The sequence below is a fragment of the Cervus canadensis genome, chromosome 15, assembly GCF_019320065.1.
Source record: "Cervus canadensis isolate Bull #8, Minnesota chromosome 15, ASM1932006v1, whole genome shotgun sequence".
NCBI lineage: Eukaryota > Metazoa > Chordata > Mammalia > Artiodactyla > Cervidae > Cervus > Cervus canadensis.
This window is the reverse complement of record NC_057400.1, coordinates 9,948,572-9,962,943: the sequence shown is the minus strand read 5'-3', so window position 1 is coordinate 9,962,943 and position 14,372 is coordinate 9,948,572.

Genomic DNA, 14,372 nt, shown 5'->3' with positions numbered 1-14,372 from the left:
CAACCCTGCAGCACAATCATGGGAAGGACCTTCTTGTTATTCATAATTGACAAAGACTCATGTTTCTAACTCCCAGTAATTATGGGAGGCCACAGAGGAAGTTGACATCAGGTGTGTCATAACCGAAAATAATAGAGAGGAGAAATAATTCTAAACTTGACATTTTTAAAAAGAAAAAAGGAAATAAATAAGATTTTTGGTTATTTTGAAAGCAACCTAAGTTATTTTGTTGTTGTTGTTGTCAAAAAAGAGGAGGAGGAAGAAGAAGGAGGAGGAGGGGAAGAGAAAAAGCAATAAATAAATAAATAAAAGTCACTAAAATTAAGAAGAAAACATGAGTCATAAGCTCAGTCACCTTGAGATAAGGACTCCTGAGAATGTTTGAATTTTAAAGCTAGGCATGCCTATCCAAATCCTCTTCTTAAACATAGGAAAACTGAGGCCCAGAGTGGCTATTACTTTTACAAAGTTACAGGCCAGTTCTCTGGTCCATATATTGATGACTGAAAGAAGAACTGAAAAGAGAGAGTTTACCTAGTAGAAATGCATCGTCTGTTTACTGCCTGCATCCCTCCCTGCCTGCCTGCTAATTAGTTAACATTGATCCAAAACTGTTTAGGCCAAAAACATTTTCCAGAGCTGAGGGAGCCAATGATTTTTCCTTTTAAATATCAAAGTTAAAAATAACCTTTACAGAAACATAACAGGAGGGCAACAAAACACTCCACATTTGGCATATTTCAGGGAAACAATGTTCTTTGCAGCATTCCAGCTCTTTCCTGTAGCATAGGCATGATGTGCCAGATCAAATTCATCATAATGAGACCAAAAGAACTGGAAACACTCCCTCCTACTCCATAAAATGAAGAAAAATTAGAATCAGGAAGTCCTGAAATGTATTTAACTTGGATCAAGTAATCGGATTTGGAAAGGATGCTGTTTGAAATCACACTGCCTCAGCGCTCAGATGATTCATTGGGGCTTGTTGACTAGGTGTCTGGCAAATACTCCACGTCATTGCTACTGGCATGCATGTGTAACAGATGTTAAAAATGAAAGCCTGACAGTTTTTATAGTATAATTAAATCTCCCCTTATTTCTCAAGTGCTATTTAATTTAATTTTAATCAAAAGTAATAACCATCCATAATTGCTGTAATAGAGGACTTCAGGTTCTACGTGAGGCTTTACCTATTGTACTTTTGGAAGAAGTTGCAATGTGAATGTCTCTTGCTAGAGGTAGTTTTAAATCTTTCAAAACATTTAGATGCAAAGAATATACTCAAGGAAGATAAAGCTTCAAATTGTGCCATAAAATGTTAAAAACGCCACATTATCAATACCCCAATATTATATTCTTAGCCAGTTTCCTGCCGTTGTAACTAAAACCAGAGGAAATTTTTCTTGGAAAGGCCTGCTATGAAGGCACATACGAGAAAGAAGTGAATTTTATTCAGGAAGGCTGGTGAAAGTAACTTGAACAGATGATCCAATACATTGGTCTCTGTCTTCGTCTATTAGGGTTGCTACAACAAAATATCATGGACTGGGTAACTTACAAACAACCAATATTTACTTTACATGACTTCTGGAGGGGAGAAGTCCAAAATCAGATTGCCTGTATGGTCAGATTCTGTGCTGGGAAAAGCCTACTTCCTGGTTCATTTAAGGCCATCTTCTTGCTGTAACCTCATGTTAGGAGGGGAAGGGAACTCTCTAAGGCCTTTTTTTTTATAAGGTCCCATTCATAAAGGCTGAGCCCTGATGACCAAATTACCTCCCAAAGGCCCCACATCCTAATCCATCACCCAGGGCATTATGTTTTCAATATATGCCTTTTGGGGGGATATAAACAATCAATGTAAGTCACTAATTTAACTTGCAAATATTAATTCCATCTGTTTCATTATAAGCATAGCTTAGAGTATCCATAAAGCTTAGGACAAAGTGGAATCATGCATTTCAGAGATAGAAGGAACGTAGGGGACAAACTAGTCTGACCTTCACATTTCACAAATGAGGAAGGTGGAATCCAAGTGGCAGACATGGTTTATCTAAGTATCTATGTCTCATGATAAGCCAGCACCAGAGCCCTGGTGTGATGAATGCAATCCAGTCACTGGTATTTATACACACACACACACACACACACACACACACACACACACAGAGAGTATTGAAGTATAGTTGAGTTACAATGCCTCAGGTGCACAGCAAGGTGATTCAGCTATACACATACACATATGTTATTTTTGAAACTATTTTCCATTATAGGATATTACAAGATATTGACTATAGTTACCTGTGCTATACAGTAAACTTTTGTTGCTGGTTGCATATCTATTTTTTTTTTAATTAGAGATCTAGTATTCTATTCATATTAAGTCAAACATGTGGAATCAAAGTATCATAAATTTTTTAGTTAGGCAAAAATACATAAGTTTTTAATATATACATATTATTTATATATGTGTGTACAAAAGCATTTCCCTTATGCTTGATAAAGTCTTGAGAAAACCATCAAAAAAAAAAAAAAAAGAAGAAGAAGAGATGGAAAAATTGGAAAGCATAAGCTAAATGAAATGGGAGCACTGAATATGAATAGAAAAAGTGAAACAAACTAGATAAAAGTAAAAGATCATTGTATAGTCCTGTTGTTTTTAAACATCACTGATCATTGGAAACATATCTGGAGCTCTGGAATAAAAAAAAGCAATACCTAGGCATTTGTATTTTCCAAAAGATTTCAAGGTAGTTCTGATATGCATCTGAACAAGTCCAACTGCTTTTACATCTGACTACGTTGTCTTCTTGTTAATGACCTTTCAGCCAAAAAAAAAAAAAAAAGCAAGCAAACAAAAAATATCAGTCTTATGAAAATTCTAAAACAATAGTTCAGAACTATGTTATGTTTTTCTGTGTAAAATTTCCATGATTTCATTTTAAGTAAAGACATTCTCTATCTACTTTGAAAAATGTTGTCTCTCTAGCTCACAATTTTATGGAGTCAGCGCAGAAAGTAGTATAGTGTCCATTTTATGAACTTAGTTAAAACATTTTAAATTAAATTAGGCCTAACTTTCTGGTTTATTTTAACATACTGATATGAAAGTCATTGTATACTAAGGTATTTGCTTGTATGATTTACACATTTGCCCTAATTAAAGGTTACATAGAAACCTACTTTCAGGTAGTGAGAGAGACCAAAATGATGATATTGAGAAAAAGTTAAAATCAATACAGTAGAGATATATAACTTGATAATAAGGTTTGCTATATAGGAGAAAACTTAAAGTGATAAAGAATTATTGATGCTATAACATGTAATATACGAACATTTTTTAGAATGATTTCACACTCACTGCAATAGTTTTACATCATCGTATAGCAAATTATCCCAAAATTTAGTGACTTAAGACAACAAGTACTTCTTATCTCAAAAGATCTATGGGTCAGGGAATCTGGGCATGGCTGAGGTGAGTCTCTTTGGCTCAAGATTTCTCATGAGGTCACATTCTGGGGTTGGGGATTGAAGGCTCCACTGGCTTGTGGGATGAGTACCTTCTAAGCTCATACACATGATTGTCAACAGGCCTTATAATCTTTCACTGCACATTTCTCTCCACAGAGCTGCCTTGCAACACGGCACATGACTTCTCCCAGAGTGAGAGAGACACGGAGTAAAAGGCATCCATCATGGAAGCCATACTTATTTTGCAAAAAAATCTTGGAAGTAACATTCTATCATTTCTGTCTACTCTAGTCTACTCTATCTCTGAGAAGTGAGGCATTATTTAATTCTCACTACAACCTTATATGACAAATGTATCTTTGTCTGGTAGATGTGGAAATCAAAGCCCAAAAAGTTCAGTGTACCAGTTACCAGTGTACCAAGGTTGAAGAGATTTTGAGTAGCAAAATAAGGATTAAAATCCAGACAGTGGGCTGCAGAATCTGTGACTTAAATACAATATTACACAGTATTTCCTATTATAATTCTCAAAATTTTACACAGATGATGGGAATAGTGTTATTGGTGGCATAAAGCAGTTGTTTGCTTAAGTCTTAAATAAAATCTCTCAACATGAGAACTATCTCCAAGATACTTGTTGTAGAGAAAGCACAGTTTAAATATTTTTTAGGAAAAATGGAGGAATGCCACTCATGATTCAATTTTAGCCTAAGAAATGGAAGTGCTCAAATTTATGGAAAGAATGGGAACACTTAGGAGAACAACATGCTGGAGGAGTAGGCAGACATGGAGTATATCTCTCTCCACAGATACATCAGGAATACACTTTCAAACACAGAAGTGCATGCAGAACACCAGCTTAGAGTGGACAGGAGTACTTGACCAGTGGAAAAGAATACATAGAACCACGCAAAACTTGGTAGGACAAAGGAACTAGGGGGAGAACAGGAGTGTCCGTAGGACTGGACCTGCCCTCCGTGGGTGCGGGAACTGAAGCAGGGGTCTGATCCCCACAATGGGGCAGTTGTATGAGTCAGAGGAAAAATATTTAAGGCTGAGAGTGAAATAGCTGATCTGTGGCAGCCTAAATGGAATGAAAATCAATGCTTGCTACAGCCATACATACACTGGGCAGGAATGGGGGTCTCCTGGAAGGGGAAGTTTAGGGATTGTGGAGCAATCTAAGGGCAAAGACTGCTATTGACTGCGGAGAGACAGATCAGGAGGATACGAGGGAGGAGATCACGGTGGGAAATGCCGATGGAGCAAAGCCAGGCAGCCTTGGAAGCAAGGCGATACAGCTGAGTCACACTTAGGGCGTAAAGACATCACAATAGCCTCTCTCTCTCTCCACATGAAAGCATTGGCATTTGGACAATAAAGAGGCTGGCCCATCAAACACCTGAAGCGCTGAACTACAGAGTAGGACCCCACCCAGGGTGCCCCTTTAAGTGCCTGATGAGCCAGTCTACAGAGTAGGACCCCAGTCAGGGCCCCCTCTGTGTGCCTGACGCATGGAACGCAGAGAAGGACTCCAGGCAAGGGATCCCTCAAAGTGCCTGAATGGGCAGAGCTACGGAGAAAGCCTGGCCAAAGAGGCCTTCTGATCGCCAGCTACAAGAGGCTTGAAAAAAGACTCAGATAGGCCCATAGCTTCTGCCACGGAGGCAGTCTCTGTCCCTGCACAATTGGCGCCACCAGGGTCCCTGAAAAGCAAGCAGCTGCACCACCTTCACGCTCAACTCTCACTGGGGCAGAGTTGCAAAAGGCAAAATAATAATAATAATAATAATAAAAAGTCTTGTGTTTATGCGCACAGGGTCGCTTCGGTCCTGTCTGACTCTTTTGACCCTGTAGAATGTGTCCTGTCCGGCTTCTCTGTCAGAGAGGGGGTTCTCCAGGCAAGAACACTGGAGCATATTGGCTAACACTGTTGCCATACCCTCCTGGAGCACCATAGTTCCTACTGCCTCAGCCACCAACCGCCTTGAGCATCTGGTGCTGCCAGAAACCCTGTGTGTGACCCAAGCAGCTGCACCGCCTCCACACCTGGCCATCAGCGGCGAACCCAAGACCTCCGGGGCAGCCTCAGGTGCTAAACCGCAGTGGACAACCCACTTGCAGAGGTGGAAATAAAACAGTTGAAACCCGGGGCAGTGTGGCTAAAGAGAAAGACCCAAAACCTTCAGACCAGCTGTGCAAGCTGCAGATTAAAACCGCACGATCAACTGGGCCGACTCTGTGTCTATGGAATATATAAAAGACCATGAAGAGCTCCCACAGAAGAAAATGCAGTAGTTCTGATAACTGTGGACATTGGAGGCAAGAACACAGGGGAGTAGGACCAGATTAGAAGCTGAGCTGCCCCCACAGCAGGTCCAGAGATCAGCACAGTGTTGGAGGGCCTCCTGGGGACTGTGATTCCCAGCATGGGAAAGGACCCTGACAGAAGTGACTCAAGAAAAACATTTATTATTCTTATATTTTGACTTGTTCTGTAGATTCTTTTGGATTTTTTTCTTTTTCTTTTTTCCTTTTGTCCCCCCTCTGTTGTAGTTGTTGATTTTATTGGCACTAAGAAATCCAATTAAGCTTTTGAGCTTTTTTTTTTCCCTCAATCACATTTTTTATTGTTGTCCTAAAACTCTGCCTCTACGTTGGGCTTTTGGAGTTCTGTGGAGTTTTCCTCTTTTTTTTTTTTTAATTTAATTTTAATTTTTAATTTTTTAAACCTCTTATTATTTTTTCTACATGTATTCATTTGTTTGCTTTTCCTACTGTTCTTTTCCCCTTGCAGTCAATCTTTATATAAATCTTCTTCATCTAATTTTATTTAACTTTGCTTGTCTGTTCTTTCTTTTTTTTCTCTCCTTTCCTCTCAACATATATGTTAGTTTTATTTTCATTGCTTTATTCCCCAATTGGCACATTGTTTTGGTTTTGTTTTCCATTTTGTGCTTTAATTAGTTTTGTTCTGATAGATATAATTTTTAGTTTCCTTTGTTTGCTGGGTGAATCTATTGTACTTAATTTTTGTTGGACTGTTTTGGTTTTGCTTATGGGTGTATATGTATGTGTTTATATTCAGTCACACTTTCTATTGTGATACATTTCTGCCTCTACATTGGACTTCAGCAGTTCTGTGGAGTTTTCCTTTTTTTCCTTTTTTCTTTCTTCTTCCATTTTTTTTTTCATTTTCTCTTATTTATGAATTTAATTTTTTTAAACTATCATATTTTTTCTACATATATTTCTTAATTTGCCTTTCCTACTGTTCTTTTCTCCTTGCAGTTAATCTTTAATGTATATAAATATTCTACTTCTACCTCTAATTAAATTTGCATATCTAGTATTTCTTCTTTTCTTTTTTTCCTTTCCTCTCAACATATGTGTTAGTTTTGTTTTCATTGCATTATTCCCCACTTGGCATCTTTTTTAGTTTTGTTTTCCAGTTTGAGCTTAAGTTAGTATTGTTTTTAACTGGTAAATATAATTTTTGACTTCCTTTGTTTGCTGGATCAATATACTGTACTGTATTTTTGTTGGACTGTTTACACATTGCTTATGGGTGTATATGTATATGTGTAGATTCCATTATTTTAATTATTATTTGCCTGATTTTGTAACAGCCCTTGGTCTGGGGTTCACCTTTGGTTTCTCGTTTTTGGATATTTGTTTTACTCTCCCTTAATGCCATAACAAACCACTTGTGGAATCTTCGTTCCTGACCAGAGATCAAACCCTGAGCCTCTGGAGTGGGAGCATTGACTCCAAGACCCTAGACTACCAGAGAACTAACCCTCAGTTCAGTTCAGTCACTCAGTCGTGTCCGACTCTTTGCAACCCCATGAATCACAGCACACCAGGCCTCCCTGTCCATCACCAACTCCTGGAGATTACTCAAACTCATGTCCATTGAGTTGGTGATGCCATCCAGCCATCTCATCCTCTGTCATCCCCTTCTCCTCCTGCCCCCAATCCCTCCCAGCATCAGGGTCTTTTCTAATGAGTCAACTCTTTGCATAAGGTGGCCAAAGTATTGGAGTTTCAGCTTCAGCATCAGTCCTTCCAATGAACACCCAGGACTGATCTCCTTTAGGATGGACTGGTTGGATCTCCTTGCAGTCCAAGGGACTCTCAAGAGTCTTCTCCAACACCACAGTTCAAAAGCATCAATTTTTTGGTGCTCAGCTTTCTTCACAGTTCAATTCTAACATCCATACATGACCACTGGAAAAACCATAGCCTTGACCAGACAGACATTTGTTGGCAAAGTAATGTCTCTCCTTTTTAATATGCTGTCTAGGTTGGTCATAACTTTCCTTCCAAGGAGTAAGCATCTTTTAATTTCATGTATGCAGTCACCATCTGCAGTGATTTTGGAGCCCCCCCCAAAATAAAGTCTGACACTGTTTCCACTGTCTCCCCATCTATTTCCCATGAATGATGGGACCAGATGCCATGATCTTAGTTTTCTGAATGTTGAGCTTTAAGCAAACATCTTCACTCTCCTCTTTCACTTTCATCAAGAGGCTCTTTAGTTCCTCTTCACTTTCTGCCATAAGGGTGGTGTCATCTGCATATCTGAGATTATTGATATTTCTCCTGCCAATCTTGATTCCAGCTTGTGCTTCTTCCAGCCCAGCGTTTCTCATGATGTACTCTGCATATAAGTTAAATAAGCAGGGTGTCAATATACAGCCTTGACATACTCTTTTTCCTATTTGGAACCAGTCTGTTGTTCCATGTCCAGTTCTAACTGTTGCTTCCTGACCTGCATATAGGTTTCTCAAGAGGCAAGTCAGGTGGTCTGATATTTCCATCTCTTTCAGAATTTTCCACATTTTATTGTGATCCACACAGTCAAAGGCTTTGGCATAGTCAATAAAGCAGAAATAGATGTTTTTCTGGAACTAACCCTAGGGAGTATCAAGTAGTGAGAACTCACACATAGGAAATCACTTGAATACAATACCTAGCATCACCTACCCACCAGTAGCACCCTGTGCAGAATGCCTCATTGAAGCAACAAACAAAGCAAAAAGTACAAAGCTAATCATCAGTAGACAGGATTACCACCTCACTCAGCCTTGCCCATCAGAGGAAAGCAAACAAACAAACAAACAAACAAAACTCTGCACAAATCTCCCCCTATACAAAGCTCACACAAACCACTGGACCATCCTTAGGAGGGCAGAAACGAAAAGGAAGAAAGAATTCAACCTTCTTCAAGGAAAAAAATTCAACTTCCCTTGAAGCCTGGGAAAAGGAGACCTCACACACAATAACTTAAAAAAAGAAAGAGAGAAAAGGCAGACAAATACTGCACAAATGAAGGAATAAACTAGAAACACAGAAGTCCAAATAAATGAAGAGGAAATAGGATAATTTCCTGAAAAAGAATTCAGAATAATGATAATAAAGAAAAACCTTGAAAACAAAATGGAGAAAATGCAAGAAACAATTAACAACGACCTGGAAGAATTAAAGAATAAGCATGCAGAGACAAACGACACAATTACTGAAATTAAAAATGCTCTAGAAGGAATCAATAGCAGAATATCTGAAGCAAAACAAATTAGTGAGCTGGAAGATAAAATGGTAGAAATAACCTCTGATGGGCAGAATAGAATGAAAAGAGGTGAGGACAGTCTCAGAGACATCCGGGACCATATCAAATGTGCCAACCTTTGAATTATAGGGGTTCCAGAAGAAGAGAGAAAGAGAGGGTATGAGAAAGTTTTTGAAGAGATTATAGTTGAAATTTTCCCCAACATGGCAAAGAAAATAGCCAGTCAAGTCCAAGAGGCACAAAGAGTCCCATATAGGATAAACCCAAGGAGAAACATGCCAAGACACATATTAAGCAAACTAACAAAGACTAAACTCAAAGAAGGAATATTAAAAGCAGCAAGGGAAAAGCAACAAGTAACGTACAAGGGAAACCCCATACGCTTAACAGCTGATCTTTCAGCAGAAACTCTTCAGGACAGAAGGGACTGGCAGGATGTTAAAGTACTGAAAGGGAAATATCTACAACCAAGATTACTGTATTACAGAAGGATCTCATTCAAAATTGATGGAGAAATCAAAAGCTTTTCAGACAACCAAGTTAAGGGAAAACCACCAAACAAGCTTTACAACAAATGTTAAATGGACTTCTATAGTCAAGAAATACAACAGAAGAAAAAAGATCTACAAAACCAACCCCAAACAATTAGAAATGGTAATAGGAGCATATATATATCAATAATTACTTTAAATGTAAATGGATTAAATACTCCAATCAAAAGATACAGACTGGCTGAATGGATACATAAACAAGAACAAAATATTTGCTGTCTACAAGTAACCCACTTCAGACCTCAAGACACATATAGACTGAAAGTGAGAGGATGGAAAAATATATTCCATGCAAATGAGAAGCAAAAGAAAGCTGGAGTAGCAATCCTCATATCAGACAAAATAGACCTTAAAATAAAGAAGATTACAAGAGATAAGGAAGGACAGTACATAATGATCAAGGGATCAATCCAAGAGGAAGACATAACAATTGTAAATATCTATGCACCAACATAGGAACACCTCAATACATAAGACAAACACTAACAGACATAAAAGGAGAAATTGACAGTAACTCAATAATACTAGAAGACTTTATCACCCTACTCACACCAATGGATAGATCATCAAAACAGAAAATTAATAAGGAAACACAAGTCTTAAGTGATACATTAGATGAGACGGATCTCATTGATATCTTCAGGACATTACATCCAAATGCAGAAGAACACACTGTCTTCTCAAGTGCACATGGAACATTCTCCAGGATAGACCACATCTTGGGTCACAAATCAAACCTCAGTAAATTTAAGAGAATTGAAATCATATCAAGTATCTTCTCCAACCACAACACTATGAGACTAGATATCAATTACAAGGTGTAAAAAAAAAACAAAAAACTGTAAGAAACAGAAACACATGGAGATTAAACAAGACGTTTCTAAGTAATCAACAAGTTACTGAAGAAATCAAAAGGGAAATCAAAATATGTCTAGAAACAACTAACAATGAGAACATGACAACTCAAAACCTATGAAATGCAGAAAAAGCAGTTCTAAGAGGGAAGTTTATTGCAATACAATCTTACCTCAAGAAATAAGAAAAACATTGAATAGACAACCTAACTTTACACCTAAAGCAATTGGAAAAAGAAAAACAAAAACCCTCCAAAAACTAATAGAAGGAAAGAAATCATAAAGATCTAAGCAGGAATAAATGAAAAAGAAATGAAAGAAACAATAGTAAATATTAATAAAACTAAAAACTGGTTCTTTGAGAAGATTTAAAAAAAAATTGTTATGCCAATAGTCAGACTCATCAATGAAGAGACAAGAATCAAATAAAAATTAGAAATTAAAAAGGAGAGGTTACAACAGACAATGCAGAAATACAGAAGATTATAAGAGACTATTATGAACAACTTCATGGCAATAAAATAGATAACCTGGAAGAAATGGACAGATTCTTAGAAAAGTTCAATCTTCCAAGACTGAACCAGGAAGAAATAGAAATTATGAACAACCCAATTACAAGCACTGAAATTGAAGCTTTGGTCAAAAATCTCCCAAAAAACAAAAGCCCAGGACCAAATGGTATCACAGAATTCCATCAAACATTTAGAGAAGACCTAATGCTTATCCTTCTTAAACTCTTTCAAAAACTTGTAGAGGAGGGAACACTTCCACATTCATTCTACGAGGCCCACCATCACCCTGATACCAAAACCAGACAAAGACAACACACAAAAAAGAAAACAACAATATCACTGATGAACAGAGATGCAAAAGTCCTCAACAAAATTTTAGCAAACAAAATTCAGCAATACATCAAAAAGCTCATACACTATGATCAAGTTGGGTTTATTCCAGGGGTACAAGGATTCTTCAATATATGCAAACCAATCAATGTGATACATCACATTAGCAAATTGAAATATAAAAACCATATGATCATCTCAGTAGATGCAGAAAAAGCCTTTGACAAAATTCAGCACCTATTTATGATTAAAACTCTTCAAAAAGTGGGCAGTGAAGGAATCTACCTCAACATAGTAAAGGCCATATATGATAAGCCTACAGCAAACATTATTCTCAATGGTGAAAAACTTAAAGCTGTCCCCCTTAAGATCAGAAACAAGACAAGTGTGTCCACTTTTACTACTGTTATTCAACATAGTTCTGGAAGTCCTACCTACAACAATCAGAGAAGAAAAAGAAATAAAAAGAATCCAGATCAGAAAAGGAGAAGTAAAGCTTTCATTTTTTGCAGATGGCATGATACTGTACATAGAAAACCCTAAAGATAGTATTGGAAAATTACTAGAGATAATCAGTGAATTAGCAAAGTAGCAGGATACAAAATCAATATACAACAATCACTTGCATTTCTATATACTAACAATGAAAAATCAGAAAGAGAAATTAAGGAATCAATTCCATTCACCATTGCAACAAAAAGAATGAAATATTTAGGAATAATTTAGGGATATTTAGGAATAATTAAGGAATCAATCCCATTCACCATTGCAACAAAAAGAATGAAATATTTAGGAATAAGCTTACCTAAGGAGATGAAAGAACTGTGCATAGAAAATTATAAGACACTAAGGAAAGATATCAAAGATGACATAAATAGATGGAGGGATATTTCATGTTCCCAGGTAGGAAGAATCAACATTGTGAAAAAGACTATACTATCAAATGCAATCTACAGATTCAGTGGCATCCCTTTCAAATTACCAATGACATTTTTCACAGAACTAAAACAAAACAAAAACAAAAAAAGTCACAGTTCATATGGAAACACAGAACACTCTGAATAGCCAAAGCAGTCTTGAGAAAGAAGAATGGAGCTAGAGGAAACAAGCTTCCTGACTTCAGATTATAATATAAAGCTACAGTCATGAAGACAGTATGATACTGGCACAAAAACAGAAATATAGACCAATGGAACAAGATAGAAAGCCCAGAAATAAACCCATGCAACTATGAGTACCTAATTTTTGACAAAGGAGGCAAGAATATACAATGGGGCAAAGACAGCCTATTCAATAAATGGTGCTGGGAAAACTGTTCCAGAAAAAACATCTATTTCTTCTTTATTGTTTATGCCAAAGCCTTTGACTGTGTGGATCACCACAAACTGTTGAAAATTCTGAAAAAGATGGGAATACCAGATCACTTGACCTGCTTCTTGAGAAATCTGTATGTAGGTCAAGAAGCAACAGTTAGAACTGGACGTGGAACAACAGACTGGCTCCAAATAGGAAAAGGAGTATGTCAAGGCTGTGTATTGTCACCCTGCTTATTTAACTTATATGCAGAGTACATCATGAGAAACGCTGGGCTGGAAGAAGCACAAGCTGGATTCAAGGTTGCTGGGAGAAATATCAATAACCTCAGATATGCAAATGACACCACCCTTATGGCAGAAAGTGAAGAGGAACTAAAGAGCCTCTTGATGAAAGTGAAAGAGGAGAGTGAAAAAGTTGGCTTAAAACTCAACATTCAAAAATCTAAGATCATGGCATCTGGTCCCATCACTTCATGGGAAATAGATGGGGAAACAGTGGAAACAGTGGCTGATTTATTTTGGGGGGGCTCCAAAATCACTGCAGATGGTGACTGCATACATGAAATTAAAAGATGCTTACTCCTTGAAAGAAAAGCTATGACCAACCTAGACAGAATATTAAAAAGCAGAGACATTACTTTGCCAACAAAAATCCATCTAGTCAAAGCTATGGTTTTTCCAGTAGTCATGTATGAATGTGAGAGTTGGACTATAAAGAAGGCCAAGCGCCAAAGAATTGATGCTTATGAACTGCAGTGTTGGAGAAGACTCTTGAGAGTCCCTTGGATGGCAAGGAGATCCAGCCAGTGAATCCTAAAAGAAATCAGTCCTAAATATTCATTGGAAGGACTGATGCTGAAGCTGAAATTCCAATACTTTGGCCTCTTGATGTGAAGACCTGACTCATTTGCAAAGACCCTGATGCTGGGAAAGATTGAAGGCGGGAGGAGAAGGGGACAACAGAGGATGAGATGGTTCGATGACATCACCGACTCAATGGACATAAATTTGAGTAAACTCTAGGAGTTGGTGATGGACAGGGAGGCCAGGCGTGCTGAAGTCCATGAGGTTGAAAAGAGTTGGACACGACCGAGCGACTGAATGAACTGAACTGAACATATAAAAGAATGAAATTAGAATACTTCCTAACACCATACACAAAGGTAAACTAAAAATGGATTAAAGCCCTAAACCAGAAACTATAAAACTGTTAGTGGAAAACATAGGCAGAACACTCAATCACATAAATCAAAGCAAGATCCTCTATGACCCACCTCCTAGATTAACAGAAATAAAAACAAAAGTAAACAAGAGGGACCTGATTAAACTTAAAAGCTTTTGCACAGCAAAGGAAACTGTAAGTAAGGTGAAAAGACAACCCTCAGAATGGGAGAAAATAATAGCAAATGAAACAACTGATAAAGGATTAATTTCCAAAATGTACAAGTAGCTCCTGCAACTCAATGCCAGGGAAACAAACAACTGAATCAAAAAGTGGGAAAAAGACCTAAACAGACATTTCTCCTAAGAAGAACATACAGATGGCTAACAAACACTTGAAAAGATGCTCAACATCGCTCATTATTAGAGAAATGCAAATCAAAACTACAGTGAGATATCACCTCACACCAGTTGGAATGACTCTCATCAAAAATTCTACAAACAATAAATGCTGCAGAAGGTATGGAGAAAAGGAAATGCTTACACTGTTGGTGGGAATGTAAATTGATACAGCCACTATGGAAGATGATATGGAGATTCCTTAA